Below are 17,580 nucleotides of genomic sequence, written 5' to 3'. Positions count from 1 at the left end.
GAAGATTTAAAAGCTAACAAAAACAGGTTCTTGCAAATATCCCTGGGGATCACCTCTATTTACACTTCTCCATCCTGAAAAATGGACACTAGGTTCTGTCCCCACCCAGAAAACAGTTTCTTTGCTTGCAAGGAAATGTAGCCCAAACTACAGGAAACTGGCCCAAACTCCTGCAATTCTTTAGCTCCATTTCCAACAAGAGATTGCCCCTAAGATACTGATTAATCAATTGGTAATAAACCACCTGCTCACCACACCAGGATTTCCTTGCAGGATTACTTGGGATCCTACAGCATTATGGCATCAGATCAGACTTTTTCATTCATTCCTTCAATCGTATTTATTGAGCACTTACTGTGAGCAGAGCACTGTACTAAGTGCTTGGAAAGTACAATTCAGCAACAATAGAGACAATCCCTGCCCACAACGGGCTCACAGTCTAGAAAAGGGGGAGACAGACATCAAAACAAGTAAACAGGCTTCAATAGTATCAATATAAAGAAATAGAATTATAGATATATGCACATCATTAATTTAAATAAGTAGAATTCTAAATATGTACATATATACACAAGTGCTGTGTGGGGGTAGAGCAAAGGGAGCAAGTTGGGGTGATGAGGCGGGGAAGGGGAGTAGAGGAAAAGGGGGGCTTAGTTTGGGAAGGCCGCCTGGAGGAGGTGCGCCTTCAGTAGGGCTTTGAAGGGGGGGGGACTTTTCGGGACTGAAGAGGCAGTGTGGGGTCCTCCCGAGAAGCAGTATGTTCTTAGACCAAGTGGTATGGCCACCCCCAATAGCTGGAAGCAAGACGGAGCAGTTTGCCTCCCAAACCAATCTCTAGAACTGCACAATCCCCAGCCTAGAGCGTCTAGAGTAAGTGCACCACCAGGCTGGCTCTGTAAAGAGAACTAGGGGCCATATGGTGGAGGATGGCCACTTTGGCCGAGAAGAGAAGCTTCTCATCTCAAGTAGGAGTGGCTTCTTGGCTCATGGCCTGATAGGCCACAAAGTACAGACTTTAGGACCATGTTGTCTGTCAAAACAGCAAGTAATGGTGGCTTACTATGTGACAAGCGCTGGGGTAGATAAAAGATCATCAGATCGGACACAACTCAATCAATCAATCAGTGGTATTTATTGAGAGCTTACTGTATGCAGAGCATTGTACTAAGCATTTGGGAGAGTACAATATAACAGAGTTGGTGGACATGTTCTCGGCCCACAACCTGTCCCACATGGAGCTCATAGGCTAAGTGGAAGGGGGTAATAAAAATCGAATCCTCTTTCTCGGATGAGGAAAGGGAGGCATAGGGGAGTAAAGTAATTTGCCCAATGTGACCTAGCAGGCAAATGGCAGAAACAGGATTAGGACCCAAGTCTTCTGACTCTCAGTCCCGGGATATTTTTACAACATCCCACAGGGCTAGGGAACTGAAGGAAAAAGGAATTTGGACTACAGCTCCCAGCAAGCAAAGAGGCTGATTTTCTGTAGTTTACCTACTATTCCCTGAGAGCAAAGGGGCTGTTTCCTGGGCAGGGTCAGCCTCTATTTCCTGGAGAGGAACTGCCTCTCAGAGCCCCCTTGGAGGGTTCCTGCGAGAGGTTGTTCCAGCCTCTTCTCTGCTGTCTGGAGAGACATAACTGCCTGGTAAGCCCACTTTATCACCTTGTGAATGCTTTGTTGGGAATTGGGTGATATCAAGCAAATAAGGCTTTGGGCTTCTCTCTAGGAAACTTTTCTAAGTCTGATCATTACTCCAATTTCTCTGGAGTTGGGTTACTGATACTTGTATAAGATATTTTAACAAGATCACCTGAATCTTTACAGCCTATCAGTTCCCATAGCACTTACACGGTATCTGTTTGTCTTTTATTGATTTATTTACTTCCTTTTGTTTGTGTCATTTATATCTACACTCCTTCTCATTTATTTGCTGTATGTTTGGTGATTTATGACTGCTTGTCTCCCCTGTTAGACAGTAAGCTCTTCAAGAGCAGGAACCTTAGTCTTTTACTTTTGTGTAACAGTCAGTGATTTTTTTTGCACCAGCAGGGCCGGATGAAATAGCCGAATTAATAATTGAATGTACAGTTGAATATACATAGTGCTGCAGATGGATATGAATACATGAATGCTATGTTGGATATATACATAAAGTGTGTGTTCCTTAGCACCACTAATACTTTTACAATGATGAAGCTTGGGACTAAATGAAAAGTTTGTTTGGTTGCTCATGTATCTTAGAGGTTTGTGCCATGGTATGTTTTTGTAGGGTTGTTCAAGAGGAGAACACCAAACTGATTTCTTTTAAGAGAAGAGCTGAAGTGCTTGAAACAAATGAGTTTTGCTGAATCAAATTGTACCTTAAAATAGCAGGGAACATGTCTACCAACTCTGTTGTATTTTCCCAAGCACTGGGTACAGGGCTCTGCACACAGTAAACACTAAATAAATTCTAATTTTTTTTATTTATTAGTTTTATTTGTTAATTATTATTTTAATAACATAGGCCACAGCAACCTGCTTCTAAGTTCTCACTCAAGCTGAAAAAATAAGCATTTTGCCCAAGAGGAGAATATTTGTATTTGGAGAGACCTGTTTATGAACCAACCCCATCCCTGTGATTAGGAACATATATGTGTGAAATTTGGGGGTGTGACCCAGAGATTGGGTAGGATAGCGGAACTGGGAAATTTGTGTGACAGAAATGGAGTGTGCCAGAGAGGGTGTATGCCTGAAGTGTTTATGTTCACAACAGGTAGTAGTACAGATCTTCCACTAAGCCTGTCTCCATCAACAAAGGTACACTGCTTCACACCCTAAGCATTCTGAACTCACCATCAAGTACAGAATCTTCACCATGTGTGATTGATTACTGTATCAGCCTCCTTGCTGACCTCCCGGCCCCTTGTCTCTCCCCACTCTAGTCCATACTACACTCTGCTGCCTCGTTCATTTTTCTACAAAAGCATTCAGGATGTGTTTTCCCACTTCTCAAGAACCTCCAGTGGTTGCCCATCCACCTCTGCAGTAAACTCCTCCTCACCATTGGCTTTAAAGCCCTCAATCACCTTACCCCCTCCTACCTCAACCTCCTACTCTCCTACTACAAACCAGCCCTCACACTTTGCTCCTCTAATGCTAACCATCTCACTGTATCTCAATATCGTCTATCTCGCCGCCAGCCTCTCGCCCACATCCTGCCTCTGGCCTGCAGCCCTGTCCCTCCTCATATCCAACAATTACTCTTCCCCTCCCCAAAGCCTTATTGAAGGCACATCTCCTCCAAGAGGCCTTCCTTGACTAAGCCCTCCTTTCTTCTTCTCCCACTCCCTTATGTGTCACCCTGACTTGCTCCCTTTATTCATCCCCCACCCTGCCCCACAGCACTTATGTACATGTCTGCAATGTTTTTATTTATATTAATAATGTCTGTCTCCCTCTCTAGACTCTAAGCTCATTGTATGCAGGGAATGTGTCTGTTATATTGTTTTGTTGTCCTCTCCCAAGTGCTTATTACAGTGCTCAGCACACAGTAAGTGCTCAATAAATATGATTGACTTGACTGACTGACGATTGGGGAGGTCGGGTCTGAGTGTCAGTGTAAAAGAAAGGAAAAAAGGGAAAGGAAAAATGAAAAAGAAATTAATCTCCACCTCCTGATCATGGCATCCCAACAGATACCTTAGTATTCATGTGTACAGTAAATCTGTTTAATTCATTCAATTTATTTACTATTTTTTGCTTGCCCATATCCTGCCTTTGGCCTGGAGTGCCCTCCCTCTTCATATCCGACAGATGATTACTCTCTTCACCTTCAAAACCTTATTAAAAGTACATCTCCTCTAAGACACCTTCCCTGACTAAGCCCTCATTTCCTCTTCTCCCACTCCCTCCTGTATTGCCCTTGCGCTTGAATTTGCACCCTTTATTCACCCTTCCCTCAGCCCTACAGTGTTTATGTACAAATCCATAATTTATTATTAGTAATGGCTGTATCCCCCTCTAGACTGTAAGCTCATCGAGGCCAGCGAATGTGTCTACAAACTTTGACCAAGCGCTTAGTACAGTGCTCTGCACACAGTATGTGCTCAATAAGTAAATTTTATTTTACAATAAAATTTTCATTTTACTTTTGTTCCCATCTGAAGCATACAGTTCAGAAATTGCCCAAGACCACATAGTGAACAAATGACAGAATCGGGATTAAAACCCAGGTCCTCTGCCTCCCAGGCCCGTGCTCTTGCCGCTAGGCCACGCTGCTTCTCATTTTGTCTTGTAGAGAAGCAGTGTGGCCTAGTAGATAGAGCACAGGCCTGGGAGCCAGAAGGACCTGGGTTCTGATCCCATCTCTGCCCCTTGTCTGTTGTGTGACTTTGGGCAAGTCACTTAACTTCTCTGGGCCTCAGTTCTCCTGTTTGCCCTCCTATTGGGACTGTGAGGCCCAGCTGGGACAGGGACTGGGTCCAAACCAATTATCTTGTATCTTCGCTAGTGCATAGAAGAGTGCCTGGCACATAGTAAGCTCTTAACAAATACCACAATTATTATCATTATTATTATTATTACTGTACTTCTGTTGTACATTCCCAAGCACCAAGTGCTGTGTTCTGCACACTCACTGTAGTTGATCAAAAGTACTGATGAAGAATATGACATGAAAGGAGAGAGGTGAGAACAATGCCATAAATAAGAAAAAAAAAATCCTACACTTATGACTGGAGGCAGCTAATAACTTCACAATTAAAAGTCAAAGGGAAGGCAAACACAGAGGAAAGTCTACACTGTAATGTTACTCCTACCTCAGGGATGTTTTGAAATTACTCTCTACTAACCAGATGTAGAAGTCATGAGCATCAGGCACACAGCCAATCTCCACATTGTCCCCCAATTCATGGGGAAGCACACTAAAAGTACCTGGTTTTTGGCATAACGCTTTTACGTTGCCGAAGTGTTAACATCCCTGTTAGATAGGGAGAGGCAGGTATCATTATCCCCGTTTTACAGTTGAAGAAACTGAGGTGCAGTGACTTGCCCAAGGTCATAGAGCAGGCCAATGGCAGAACTGGAAGTAGAATCTCCTGACTCTCAGGCTTACACACTTTCCACTTAACCATGCTGCCTCAAGTCCAAGCTGGAGACCATGTGTAGAGAATACATCTCCCCGCTCTGCCACTTGTCAGCTGTATGACTGTGGGCAAGTCACTTAACTTCTCTGTGCCTCAGTTACCTCATCTGTAAAATGGAGATTAACTGTGAGCCTCACGTAGGACAACCTGATTACCCTGTATTTACCCCAGCGCTTAGAACAATGCTCTGCACATAGTAAGCTCTTAACAAGTACCAACATTATTATTATTATTACAGTGAAATGTGTGATATCCCAAACCCATGCTGAGAAATGGAGTCTAGCAAGGTTAAGGAATAAATAGTAATGATTCAGTGTGGTATTTGTTGAGCATTATGTGTCAAGCCATGAACTAAGTTCTGGGGTAGATACAAGATCATTAGGTCCCACTTGGGGCTCACAGTCTTAGTAGGAGGAATCGATTCCCCATTTTGCAGATGAGGGAACCGTGAACCAGAGAAGTTAAGTGACTTGCCTAGGGTCACACAGCAGACAAATGGCAGAACTGGGATTAGAACCCTGATCCTCTGACTCCCAGGCCCATGCTCTTTCCATCAGGCCACACTGCTTCTTGTGAAGTTAGAGAAGTTAGGCTGAATCCTGCTTAGAGGGTAACTAAAATGTTAAAACCAAAAAGAGTATTGAAGTTAGCTTTTCCTTTAGCTTTGTTTTTTGATTTACAGAAACAAACCAGTCATAGATTTCAGAAAGAAAATTAGTTTGGTTGTATTTCTCAGTTACTTTTATTAGACCTTCTATTAGAATCTTCTTGGGTGAAATCAAACAGCCATGCAGTATAATGGTCACAGCAAGTGCTCCAGGGATATGCAATGCTGATGATAATGTTTTTAGAAATAATTTGGTCCCCTCTTCACAGCCTAAACATTTACCCGTGTCAGGGAATTTCTGTAAAATGGGAAACGTGGGTTCCAACAGTTGCCATGAAAACCCATGCTTATTTGGGGAGTGTGTGATCAGGAACGTATTCAGGCAGCCAGCAAGTAGAAGGTTTGCAAAAATCATTCAAGTGAAGGTCTTAAACACCTTTTTCCAGCCAAAACAATAGTTTGCAGAGAGGATGTGCTGCTGGTGACCCAGAAACAACTGGCTCACGTTGGTGCCATGTGGCAATTTAGGTGCCATCGAAGGCTGAGTGGACTCAATTCACCCCTTGGAGCAAAGGAATGAGGGCCGGGCTGCAGTCGTGACCACCACCACCCATGCCACAGATAGATTGCTAGGGGAGGCACAATCACGATTACTGGTTCAAGCTGCTGCCGGCTCTTCTCTGGACAGGCAGGAGAATCTCTGTTCTTCCCAGTAGAGAAGGGTGGTGGTGAACCATGGATGTCCCTGAGGCTAGAATGCCTAGCCCAGGCCCCAGAGAGATGTACTTTCTTTTTATGGTATTTGTTAAGCACTTACTGTGTGCCAGAAGCCATACTAAGTGCTGGGGTAGATACGAGTTAATCAGGTTGGACACAATCCCTGTCCCACATAGGCCTAATAGTTACAATCCCCATTTTGACGGACGAGGGACTGAGGCACAGAGAAGTGAAGTGACTTTCTCAAGGTCACACAACAGACAAGTGGCAGAGCCAGGATTAGAACCCAGGTCCTTCTGACTCCCAGGTCTGTAGTTTATCCATCAGGCCACGCTGCTTCTCAAGGTCTGTATGGTACTTGGCTAACGTGGGGAAACTGGACCCTTCTGTCTGCTTCCTATGGATTATCCATATTGACCTTTGAAATCAGAGGACATTTTCTAAACTCGGGGCCCTGGATGGCTTTCCTGCAATGTTCAAACCCCCAAAATCAACTAGGGACCAGAGCAATTACAAGCACCCAATTCCCCAGTATCCATGACATACTTTGCGACCCCAGAATAGTAGTAATTGTAGTTTTTGTTAAATGTTTACTTTGTGCCAAGCACAGGGGTAAATACGAGATAATCAGGTCTGACACAGTCCCTGTCTCACATAAAGGCTCTCGGTCTAAAGGAGAGAAACGTCATACAGATGAAGAATCTAAGGCACAGAGAGTAATGATTATTATTATTAAGGAATTTGTTTAGCGCTTACTATGTGCCAAGCACTGTTCTAAGCACTGGGGTAGGTACAGGGTAATCAGGTTGCCCCATGTGAGGCTCACACTTTTAATCCCCATTTTACAGATGAGGTAACTGAGAAGGATTATTCAGCAGACAAATGGCGGATCCAGGACTAGAACCAGGTTTCCTGGTTCCCAGTCCTGTGCTCTTTCCATAAGGCCACACATATTCAGGATAAAAATATCCCTCTAGGATCAGAGATGGCTAGCCTAGCCCTAGAGAGAAACCCTCCCCATCCCGTTGTGAGGATAAAATGAGATAAGGGATGTGAAAGCATTTTGAAAAAATAAAAACTTAATACCCAAACCCCTTCTCTTTCCCCACTTCCCCCAAATAAAAAGCAAGATGGAGAAGTTGCTTCAAGCTATAATTCAGAAGCTATTAGTTGTGGAGATGAGGTGGGGCACAGAAGCTACTCAACCAGGCAGGAGAGGAAGCATGTTCTTCTCAGGACCAGGGATCCTAAACATAGAAGGAAGAAAGAAGAGTCTCCTTTTGACTCCTCCTATTCCCCGTCACTAGATTCGCTGGAGGATGATCCGGCTGTTGCCTGCAGTCACCCTCCTGCTAGAACAGGGGTTCAGCTATTCACACTTAAGATGGCAAGACCAGTGAACTGCCCAAGTGAATCACTATAATTACAGTGGCAAATGACCTGGGGTTACTAGGCCAAACCAACAAAATTCTAAAATCAAGTACTGTAAGAAAAAAACAGCACAACTGTTCCTAAAGTGGTATAGTGGATAGAACACAGACCTGGAAATCAGAAGGTCATGGGTTCTAATGCTGGCCCTGCCACTTGACTGCTGTGTGGCCGTGGGCAAGTCACTTCAGTTTTCTGTGCCTCAGTTACTTCATCTGTAAAATGGGGATTAAGACTGTGAACCCCATGTGGGACAGGAACTGTGTCCAACCCGATTTGCTTGTATCCACCCCAGTGTTTAGTACAGTGCCTGGCACGTAGTAAGTGCTTAACAAATACCATTTTATACCTGTGGGAGAGTGTGGCGCTAAACTCAAGATAACTAAAAAAAAATCCCACTTGGTACTTATTAAGGGCTTACTGTGTGCCAAGCACTGTACTAAGCGCTGGGGTGGATGCATGATAATTAGGTTGGATTTAGTTCCCGTCCCACGTGGGACTCACAATCTAGGAGAAAGTAGGATTTAATCCCCATTTTACAGATGAGGAAACTGAGGCCCAGAGAAGTGAAGTGAGTTGCCCGAGATCACACAGTGGCAATTGGCCAAGCTGAGATTAGAATCCAGGTCCTTCTGACTCCCAGGCCTGCGCCCTTTCCACTAGACCATGTTGCTTCCCGATGTACTGGTACCAGTCTATGACTCATCCGAGCTGCATTAATTACCAGGGGAGGCCGGTGGGGGGGGGGTGTTTCTAACCAGGGCTAATGTGGTGGAGGAGGAGCTTAGCTTTCAGAATAGGGTGGGATCTCCCCTGCTAAAGCCCCTAGCAGAAGTGGGCAGGGAGAGTGGTAAAGTGATTTGCATCTTCAGGGAGTGTGGAAGGAGGTGGGCCCAGACCCACTGGATCTCACTGAATGATCAAACCTTCAGACCAGGATCCCCCAGTGTGTGGTTAAATCAGTCAATAGTACTTACTGTGTGTAGAGCATTGTACTAAGTGCTTGGGAAAGTAAGGTATAATAGAGTAGGTAGACATGATTCCTGCTCACAGGATCTTACATTCTACAGCCTGCAGTTCTGCAGTTCTGTTCTACTCCTCCCTTGACCTGTGTCTTCCATTTTGGGGAAATGTCGTGTCCTCGCCCTCTCCACTTTGGGGTAATGTCATGTCCTCGCCCTCTCCACGTACTACCGATGTGTCCATGCATGGAAGGAGGCAGAAAGGAGCGTGGCTCAGTGGAAAAAGCCCGGGCTTGGGAGTCATAGGTTATGGGTTCAAATCCCAGCTCTGCCACGTGTCAGCTCTGACTGTGGGCAAGTCACTTAACTTCTCTGTGCCTCAGTTACCTCATCTGTAAAATGGGGATTAACTGTGAGCCTCACGTGGGACAACCCAATTACCCTGTATCTACCCCAGTGCTTAGAACAGTGCTCTGCACATAGTAAGCACTTAACAAATACCAACATTATTATTATTATTAAAGGACAGAATTACACTGGAGCAAGTGGGAGACTACCTAAGGGTTCACGATAAATTGTTTCATCCCAACAATCACACCAGTGAGTGGATCCCCCAGTCCATTTGCCCTGAGTACAAGGAAGGAAAAATCAGATCCTATGTTTTTTAGGCATATAATTCACACTTTGGAGGTCCATAATAGACATGCTCAAACAAAAATTATTCAAAGGGTTTTTTTGTTGTCATTGTTGTTTTTAGGGTGTTTTTAAAGGCGTTATTACAGGTCAAGCACTGTTTTAAGCATTGGGTAAATACAGGTTAATCAGGCCAGATACAGTCCCTGTCCCAGATGGGCCTCGAAGTCTAAGTGGGAGGGAGAACTGATACTGAATTTCCATTTTACAGTTGAGAAAACTGCAAAAGGTACAGAGAAGTTAAGTGACTTGCCCAAGATCACACAGCAGGCAAGTGGCAGAGCTGGGATTGGAATGCAGGTCCTCTGGCTTCCAGGCCCATGCTGTATTCACTAGGCCATACTGCTTCTAGCAGCGTGGCTCAGCTGTGTGACTGTGGGCAAGTCACTTCACTTCTCTGTGCCTCAGTTACCTCACCTGTAAAATGGGGATGAAGACTGTGAGCCTCATGTGGGACAACCTGATTACCCTGTATCTACCCCAGCGCTTAGAACAGTGCTCTGTACATAGTAAGTGCTTAACAAATACCAACATTATTATTATTACTTCTGCTTCTGTTCACATTGCTCTCTAGAAGCTTGAAACTAAACCAGGACTTCTTAAACTGCTAATGAATTCAGTCACGGTCTCTCCTTCAGGCATGTGCTGGCTTATTATTATAAGGCGGCCTATAAATTGGTCACTGATGGTACATAATGATAATAATAGTACTTGCTAAGTGTTTACCATGTGCCAAGCACTGTTCTAAGCCCTGGGGTAGATACAAGTTACTCAGGTTGGACACAGTCCCTGTTCCACATGGAATTCACACTCTTAATCCCCATTTTACATATGAAATAACTGAGGCCCAGAGAAGTTAAGTGACTTGCCCAAGGTGACACAGCAGACATGTGGCAGAGGGGGAATTAGAACCAAGGTCTGTGCTCTATCCCAGATACCCCTTTGCCAGTCGCCCCCACTAAAATATTCTGCACACTGAAAAGTGCTCAGTAAATACCATCTATTGATTGACATATCCAGTCAGAGGGCAGATCAGTTGAAAACCAGACCGTTTGGTATAACAAACAGCCACCTTAGTCACCCATAAATGCTATTCCAAACACAATGGTTATGTATTTCAATACCATTGCTTATGAAGCATGGGGTTGAATTGAACAGCTTTTTGGTTCTTCATGCACCCTAGGAGTGGCTTATTTTAGAAGAGTTGCTTGCAAGGGGCTAATTGATTCTCTTTTTAAAAAAAAGCAAGAAGGAGGTTGAAGTGTTAGAACTAAATGGGTTTTGCTGAACAGAATCCATAGCTTTAAGTCTGGGCCCGGCAACCTGCCTCCAAGTTTCTGCTTTCAAGTTTAAGAAATAATTTTTTTGTGACTAGGAGACGATCTGTTTTTGGCTCGCTTGAAGAAACTTGGAGAGAGACCCATTTCTGAGCCGTCCCCACCCTGGCTCGACTCTCTACGGCAGCAACCACAACAACAAAAAGAAAACAAAAGATTTCCACCAGGACTCACTGAAATGGCTCATAAATTGGTTCTTCAGGTGTGGAACAAAGACCCACGCCCAGACTGCCCGTCATTTCAGCTGGCAGTTCCCTTCTTGTGATTTTGTGGCTTAGCTATAGCCATGCCCCTGCAGGGGGAAAAAAAATACATTGAAAAAAAGGCTCCTTCAAAACCCAGATGATTTGAACCAGCCTGCACTTCAAACATCAGCTTTCAATTATGAATTAATCCCCCCTCTGGGTGTCTAACCCCTGTGGGGATTTGACATCCTACAGGGAAGATGCCTTCCTTGATCTCTAAGCGTTTGCAATCTCTCCAGACCTTCGGGCCACAGTTTGGGCAGAATGCAATTGCAGGAACACCCCAAGAAGGGAATATTGCTGTCGAATGAATAAAACATGCAACACAAAGAAATTGGATCAATAAAATGATTAAGCTGACTCTGTATCAATTAGTTGGCAAAAATCAATAGGGTAAAGCCTTTTTCAAATGAGTAGGCACAGTAGGCAGTGTGAGCTAGTGGGTAGAGCATAGATTAAGCGGCAAAGGGGTCCTTAGATCTGGCTCTGATGCTGACTCATAACTTTCCAAGGAAAAGTACAATTTTTCCAACATTAAGGAGCCATAAATAGTATTGACCTCTCATGCAGGGGTGTGACAAGAAGCAAGGAAATAATACCTGATAAGTGCTTTAAAATCCTCCGTTGAAAGCTATTCTAATCAAGAAGAAAGTGTTATTACTGTAATACCTGCTAACAAAAAAACAGACTTACCACAGGCCCTTAGCTTTAATGCCTACTTGAATGCAGTTTCTCTTTATGTGTGTTTGAATCCTGCCATTTCCTGCCACCTTTAGTTTGTTGAAAATTGCCAAGCATATTTTGACCTCAGCTACAGCCCAGCTCAGTATTTCTGAATAGAGGGAAAATTAAGTTATCTTCTTTTAAATATTAACATGGTTGTTAAGCAAATTATGGGGTACAATTTCATGTTTCACAACACAGTCACATCATCTCAGGACTGTTATATCTGTCTCCCAGAAAAAAAAAATCTTTATTCAATTTTGTATCCGATTTTGTAAAAGAGAATGCCAAGGAGTCAGAATCATCATTTTACTGCACACCCCTGTGCACCTTGGTTCAGCTACAATTAAATGAATTTGCTTTTCCACTTGTTTTTGTGTTCTTTTTCAATAGACTCTATTTAGCATTGAAGTCCAAATCAGAAGTCTGTGCAAAGGGCTTTTGAATGCCCCTTTTCTCTCCCTCACCTCCTCTCCTCTTTATATCCCACAGTGACTGGTAATGACATTTGTTATTAGTCTGTCAGTCAGTCAACAATCACTGTATTTACTGAATGCCCACAGGGTACCCAGCCCTGAACTAGACTCTAGGGGGACACTTTAAAAAGAGATCCACAGCAACTACCTTTTGCTCCCGATAGGTCAGGGGAACTCGATCAAGATCGTAGTGACCACAGTGTTTTAGACCAAATGGATAAACTAGCTTTAAACAAATCACTGGGACCTGGTGACATCCACCTGAGAGTTCAGAAGGGAAGCTGCAGAAATCTTGGTGAGAGTGTATGTTAGTACCGTGCTCTGCATACAGAAAGCATACAGTAAATACCATTGACTGATTATATCCTTCTAGACTGTAAACTCGTTGTAGGCAGGGAATGTGTCTACCAACTCTGCTGTATTGTACTCTCAACCCACGTATTCAAATCCGTCACCAAATCCTGTCGGTCTCACTTTCACAACATTGCTAAAATCCGCCCTTTCCTCTCCATCCAAACTGCTACCACGTTAATACAGTCACTCCTCCTATCCCGTCTGGATTACTGCATCAGCCTCCTTTCTGATCTCCCAATCTCCTGCCTCTACCCACTCTAGTCCATACTTTAATCCGGGCAGCGGAGTGTCTTTCTACAGAAACGTACAGGTCATGTCACCTGCCTCCTCAGAAATCTCCAGTGGTTGCCTATCCACCTCCGTATCAAACAAAAACTCCTCATCAGTGGCTTTTAAAGCACTCCATCACCTCGCCCTGTCCTACCTCACCTCGTTTCTCTCCTTCTACAACCCAGTCCACACACTTTGCTCCTCTGGTGCTAACCTCACTGTGCCCATGTCCTACCTCTGTCCAGGAATGCCTTCTCTTCTCAAATCCACCAGACTCCTCCCTTCAAAGCCTTACTGAAAGTACATCTCTTCCAAGAGGACTTCCCATTCTGAACCCCACTTTTCCTCATCTCCCACTCCCTTCTGTATCGCCCTGACTTGCTCCCTTTGCTCTCCCCCCCCCCCAAGCACTTATGTATAGATCTGTAATTTTATTTATTTAGATTGATGTCTGTTTATTTGTACTGATGTCTGTGCCCCCCCAGCCCCAGACTGTGAGTTCGTTATGGGAAGGGATTATCTCTCTTTATTGCTGTATTGTACTTTCCTAAGCACTTAGTACAGTGCGCTGCACACAGTAAGTGCTCAACAAATGCCACTGATTCATTCACTGATTATATCCCGACTGCCATTTCAACATTTGAGTGCCACCTAAACTCTTAAGAGCTTACAACCCTCTCACCCCACGGCTGTAACCTCGTCCGCTCAACTGTATATATTTTCATTACCCTATTTATTTTGTTAATGAATTGTACATCGCCTTGATTCTATTTAGTTGCCATTGTTTTTACGAGATGTTCTTCCCCTTGACTCTATTTATTGCCATTGTTCTTGTCTGTCCGTCTCCCCCGATTAGACTGTAAGCCCGTCAGACGGCAGGGACTGTCTCTATCTGTTGCCGACTTGTTCATCCCAAGTGCTTAGTACAGTGCTCTGCACATAGTAAGCGCTCAATAAATACTATTGAATGAATGAATTAATTAATGTACAGATCTTTATACTCTGCTACTCCCTCCTATCTGTAATTTATTTTAGGGCTGCTTCCCTGCTAGATCTTATGGTCCTTGAGAGCAAGGATCACAACAGCTAACTCTTTTATACTCTCCAAAGCACTCTGCACACACTGAGTACTTCATAAATCCTATTGACTGATCCATCATTATATATAGCTACTGTACAGGAGGCCATGTGGATTATCAGTGTGGCTCCCGTCTATAAAAAGGTTTCCAGAGAGAAGTAGTGTAACTTAATGGAAAGAGTACAGGCCTGGGAGTCAGAGGATCTGGGTTCTAATTCCATTCTGCCACTTCAACTGTATTTATTGAGTGCTTACTGTGTGCAAAGCACTGTACTAAGCTCTTGGGAGAGTACAGTATAACATCAGACACATTCTCTGCCCATAACGAGCTCACAGTCTAGAGGGGGAGATAGTAGTATGAATAAATACATAAATTACAGATATATACATATGTGCTGTGGGGAAGGCAGGATGAATGAGGGAGCAAATATGAGTGGTGCAAAAGGGTGTGGAAGAAGAGAGGAGGGCTCAGTAAGGGAAGGCTTCCTGGAGGAGATGTGCCTTCAATAAGGATTTGAAGTGGGAGAGAGCAATTCAAAGTCTATGAGGAGGGAGGGCATTCCAGGCCAGAGGTAGAATGTGGGCAAGAGGTTGGCAGCAAGGTAGCACCAGAGAACAAAGTGTGCGGGCTGGGTTGAAGTAGGAGAGCAGCTAGGTGAGGTAGGAGAGGTAAAGGTGATTAAGTGCTTTAAAGCCAATGGTGAGGAGTTTTTCTGCTTGATGTGGAAGTGGATGGGCAACCCCTGGAATTTCTTGAGGAGTGAGGAGACATGGTCTGAATGTTTTTGAAGGAAAAACTTGTCTGCAGGGTGACCTTGGGCAAGTCACTTAACTTCCCTGGGCTTCAGTTACCTTATCTCCAAAATGGGGATTAAATGTCTCTTCTCCCTCCAGAGCCTGTGAGCCCCATATGGGACAAGGACTGTGTCTGATCTGATTGTATCATATCTACTCTAGCACTTAGCAGCATAGAGTAAACACTTAACAAAATCCATTATTATTTGAGGTGATTCTGGGAATTCTAGTCTGATAAATCTCATTTTTAAAACTGGAAAATGAGAAGAATCAATAATTAATCATATGATCAGTGAACACTTCGGAAAACCCAAGCTGTTAAGGAAAAGACAACGGGGTTTCTTTATGCCTAGGTAATCGGTTGGTGTTCTTTGAAGGAGTCGACAAGCATATGGAGAGAGGGGAACTAGTGGCTATAATCTGTTTAGATTTTCAAAAGATCTTTGATAAGGTTCCAAACAGAAGACCTTTTACCAAAAAGAGCAGTCATAGGATTGAAGGGAATATCGCCGTGGATAGAGAACTGGCTCTAAGATAGGAATCAAAAGGCAGGAATAGGATGACCATTTGTTCAGTTTTATACTGAAGAGTCTAATTTTCAGCTGGTCTTCCCCTAGTCCAGTACTGATATAGTCGTGGATGTCTTTATGTTCAGTATTTTTATTCTTAACCACCTCCTTATGCCTCAGGTCATGGCAGTGAGCCCCACAGCTCAGAAGATGCACCTGTGTTGAAAAGGGACCGGGAAGGGGAACAAAATGGCTCTGGAGCAATGAGGGGGTCAGAGGCAGTCACTCGGTCAGTCAGCAGTATTCATTGAGCACTTACTGCATGCAGAGCACTGTACTAAGTACTTGAGAGAGTACGGTATAACAATAGACACATTCCCTGCCCACAGTGAGCTTACAGGCTAGAGGAGAAAGTCCGAGGTCCATCTGAGCAACTCTATAGGTTTTCTGAACTTCTGCAAAAACCTTTTTGAATACGTCCTTTCCATATCATTACACTGTTCTTTTGTAATGTCAGTTATGTTAAGGGATAATAATAATGGTATTTGTTAAGCACCTACTATGTGTCATGCACTATTATAAGCGCAGGGGCAGATACAAGTTAATCAGGTCAGATGCTGCCCCTGTCCCACAGGGGCTCAATCAATCAGTCATATTTATTGAGTGTTTACTGTGTGCAGAGAACTGTACTTACTGCTTGGGAGAGAACAAGCTTACAGCCTAGAGATCTAGTAGGAGGGTCCCTTTTACAGATGAGGTAACTGAAGCACAGAGAAATTAAGTGACTTTCCTAAGCTCAGGCAGCATACAAGTGGCAGAGCCTAGGATTGGAACCCAGGTTCTCTGACTCCCAGGCCCATGCTCTTTCCACTAGACCGCACTGCTTCTCAGTAGCATGGGGTGGTCAGAAGAGTGCGTGATTTCTTTAATGCCATCATTGGCTACCTTTTGCAGGAATGACTGTCCACCTTTCCGGATGGAGAAGTGTAAATGTTGGGGATCCCCAGGGGCCAAGTCTTGGGCTATTTTTTCTTAACCTCTTCATAAATGATGCAGAAGAGAGTGTGTTCAGTGAAATCTCAAAATTTGTAGATGACACTAAGCTCTCCAGGTGGTGATAGTAACAGACTCCAGGAAGACCCCATAAAGCTGAGTTAACAAATGTCAGATAAGCTTCCAGGTGAGCAAGTGCAAAGTAGTTCACTTGGGGAAAAAAATAGCCTGAATTACAAAGACATAATGATGGGATCAAAGCTATCACTCATGACTCAGGAAAGAGAGCTCCGAGTCATTGTTGACTGTTCTTTTACATCATTGATTCCATATTTGGCAGCTGCCAAAAAGGCCAATCGAAGGCAGATCATCATCAGGAAAGGAATAAGAAAAATGAAAACAAAAGGTATAGTTTTGCCACTCGATTAAACATGGTCATCCACAAAGATACAGTGATAGGCAACCAGGATGACAGAATGAAAAGATTAGTATTCTTCAATCTGGCAAGATGCAACCTGAGAAAAAATACGATTGAAGTCTATCAATTTATCAATGGCATTTATTAATCCAGTAATTGTATTTACTGAGCACTTACTATGTGCAGACCACTTACTATGTGCAGAGCACTCTATTAAGTTCATTCATTCAATAATATTTATTGAGCACTTACTGTGTGAGTTCTTACTGGGTGCAGAGCACTGTACTAAGTGCTTGGAAAGTACAATTCAGCAATAAAGAGACATAATCGCTGCCCTCTCCGGGCTTACAGTCTGGGGGCGTGGGCCTGGGGGGAGGGGCCGGGTGGAGACAGACATCAAAGCAAGTAAACAGGCATCAGTATAAATGGAATTATAGATATATACATAAGTGCTGTGGGGCAGAGAGAAGGGGGGAAAGGGAGTGAGTCTAGGTGATGGAAGGGAGGGGGAGCTGAGGAAAAGGGGAGCTTAATCTGGGAAGGCCTTTTGGAGGAGGTGCACCTTCAGTAGGGCTTTGAAGAGGGGAAGAGTGATTGTCAGATTTGAGGAGGGAGGGCACTCCAGGCCAGAGGTAGATCATGGGCCAGGGGTCGATGGCGGGACAGGTGAGATTGAGGCACAGTGAGAAGGTTAGTACCAGGGGAGCGGAGTGTGCAGGCTAGGATGTAGAAGGAGAGAAGAGAGGTGAGGTAAGAAGGGGCAAGGTGATGGACAGCTTCGAAGCCAGTAGTGAGGAATTTTTGTTTGATATGGAGGTTGATAGGCAACCACTGGAGACTTTTGAGGA

The 17,580-nt window shown here is 44.0% G+C and overlaps 1 protein-coding gene across 1 annotated transcript in view; it reads left to right on the top strand.

The window, feature by feature from the left end:
- The first annotated feature begins 1,567 nt into the window (after nt 1-1,567).
- Nucleotides 1,568-17,580, top strand: part of FGD5 (FYVE, RhoGEF and PH domain containing 5) — a 188,507-nt gene continuing 172,494 nt past the window's right edge. The window contains exon 1 of the mRNA XM_039910178.1: nt 1,568-1,645. The gene's annotated coding sequence lies outside the window, so the exon portion shown is untranslated. The remainder of the gene's footprint in view (nt 1,646-17,580) is intronic.

This window comes from Ornithorhynchus anatinus, chromosome X1, assembly GCF_004115215.2.
Source record: "Ornithorhynchus anatinus isolate Pmale09 chromosome X1, mOrnAna1.pri.v4, whole genome shotgun sequence".
Taxonomy (NCBI): domain Eukaryota; kingdom Metazoa; phylum Chordata; class Mammalia; order Monotremata; family Ornithorhynchidae; genus Ornithorhynchus; species Ornithorhynchus anatinus.
The sequence above is the reverse complement of the archived record's forward strand: the minus strand, read 5'-3'. Positions and strand labels throughout refer to the sequence as shown.